The following is a 2,135-nucleotide window of genomic DNA, read 5'->3' as shown; positions in this document are numbered from 1 at the left end:
ATTCCTGCTCATGTTCTAAGCACTTTACAAGTATTAACTCAACTACCCAATAAGGTGGATCTACCTTCCCTATTTTACAAATGAGGAATCAGAAACACAGAGAGGTGAAATAATTTTCCTAAGTTTACCCAGAAAGAAAATTTGACTCCACAGTACATGTTCTAAATTTTGCCTACTTGAAACTTTTCCTCAAGACTGGACCTGACTGGTGTCCCTACACTACTCAGCATCTATTTCTAAGGGTCCCCGGAGCCCTGCTTTCTTTTAAAGTGAGGGCTTTAAATAGTATCATCTCTAAAGGCTCTGAAAAGTCCTGTAATAAATAAATCAAAGTCGCCAAGCTTCCCTAGACTAATATGACCACTGTGACAGATTGAATGATTGCTCCCAATTGTTCCCCTCCCTAAACACATTCTGCAGTTTCTGCCACTGAAGGCAAAGTGTATTTCCCTGATTCATTAATAGCTAACTTGGCCGTGGTGACTTAAGTTGGCCAGTCAGATCTTAGTGGGCATGATATGAAGAAAGACTTGAAATATGTTCATGAGGGAAGCTTATTCTTTCTTCACCATGAAACACTTGCCTTGGATTAGCCTGTTAATCCCAGAATAAGAGACTTGTGTAGCAGAGGCACCTCAGGTACTCCACAGGCCTGTGAGCATGCTAAAATAATAATTATAATAATAATAATGGTAATGATAAATATTATTGTTAGTGATTACATTTGGGGTTAATTTGTTACTCAGCATTATTGTAACAATAGCTGACTAACATACCTAGCACACCATGGTTTAGTTAACTTCTATTAAATGTCCAACTGAACTAATGTTCCAAAGAATGCATTCTAAGTGCTTTTCTAAGAAAATCTGAGTCCAGGCCAGTTTTCCCAACTTCCTGTGCCTTCTTGAGCCTTGGTTAAGAGGCTGCACCCTTCGTTTAATGGTTAGCATGGATGGCTCATCTCCTTGCACAAACTATAGCTCACCGAAGGCAAAAACTCATCACAATAATTAATTTTTAGCCCCAATGTCTAGCACAAGGCTCAGCACACTATAGGTACCCAAGAAATGTTGGTTAAATGAAAAAGACAAAAACAAAAACTGGAAGTAACAACTTTGTCATCCTTATTCCTGAGCCTCTATTCTTCCCAGGAACAAAGACAAGATGTTCTTCAAGTATCTTTTCATCTCCAACATCTTAGCGTTAAGTACCCAAACATACCTTCTTCAGTAAACCATCTGTGGGTACCAGGAACCTGCACTATTCTCTATGCCACCTTCCTACGCCCATTCTTGATTTCTGGTCTCATTTTATCTATTCATTCAGTCACTATTTATTGCTCTCTTATGAAGTGCTGCTGCTGTGGGCATTACAAACATGAGCATTACACTCTCTCTACACTGGAGGGACTCAGAATTATTGCCAGTCTAATTTGCACAAAGATGGAAGTTCAAAATTCCTCATATAGAGACACACAGATCAGTCACTCAAGGGTACTGAGCAGGACGCAGCATGTCCAACCTCAAACCCTGGGCCTCTGAGCCCCTGCTTACTGATCTCTCCCCAAAGTCCAGATTATAAACCAGCCTGCCTTCAGTGGAAATCTAAGCAAGTCAGTCCATTTCGGTATTAAGTTTCTTACTAAGGATCCTCCTCTCCCTCCCAGGTTACCTCTGAAGACTCCTTGAGCAAATTTGATTTCCTAGAGGAGGACAGGCTCTTGTCACTTGAGCAATATCCTTTCACACCCTCTAGTGGTTAGAGGGCAACCTGACATCCTAGAGGAATGAGGCGACTCCCCCGGGCCTATAAAGTGAGCCTGTTAGGCTAAACACCGTCCTCTGGGAAAGCAATTTGGCAATAAGTATCAAAAGCCATAAACACAGTCCTACCCTTTAACCCAGTAATTCCACTTCTGGGACTCTATTCCAAGGTGATAATCCAAAAATAGGGGGAAAGTCTGTAAACACAATGATGTTCATTGCCTCATTGTTTATAATATCTAAAATTAGTAAATATCCTAAATGACCCAAAAGAGGAAAATGGTTAAGCAAATTATGGCACATCCACACACACAAAGTAAGTATTGTGAAGTCACTTAAAATGATGAGAAGTGGTGTGGTAAAACAGCAGGA

The 2,135-nt window shown here is 40.5% G+C and overlaps 1 long non-coding RNA gene across 2 annotated transcripts in view; it reads right to left on the bottom strand.

The window, feature by feature from the left end:
• The window catches only part of LOC114008921 (uncharacterized), a 145,586-nt gene that overhangs the window by 16,433 nt on the left and 127,018 nt on the right, over positions 1 to 2,135 (bottom strand). The gene's annotated exons all lie outside the window — the stretch shown is intronic.

Source organism: Tupaia chinensis, unplaced genomic scaffold, assembly GCF_000334495.1.
Source record: "Tupaia chinensis unplaced genomic scaffold, TupChi_1.0 Scaffold000416_1, whole genome shotgun sequence".
In the NCBI taxonomy this organism is placed as follows: domain Eukaryota; kingdom Metazoa; phylum Chordata; class Mammalia; order Scandentia; family Tupaiidae; genus Tupaia; species Tupaia belangeri.
This window is presented reverse-complemented; position numbering and strand designations above follow the sequence as displayed.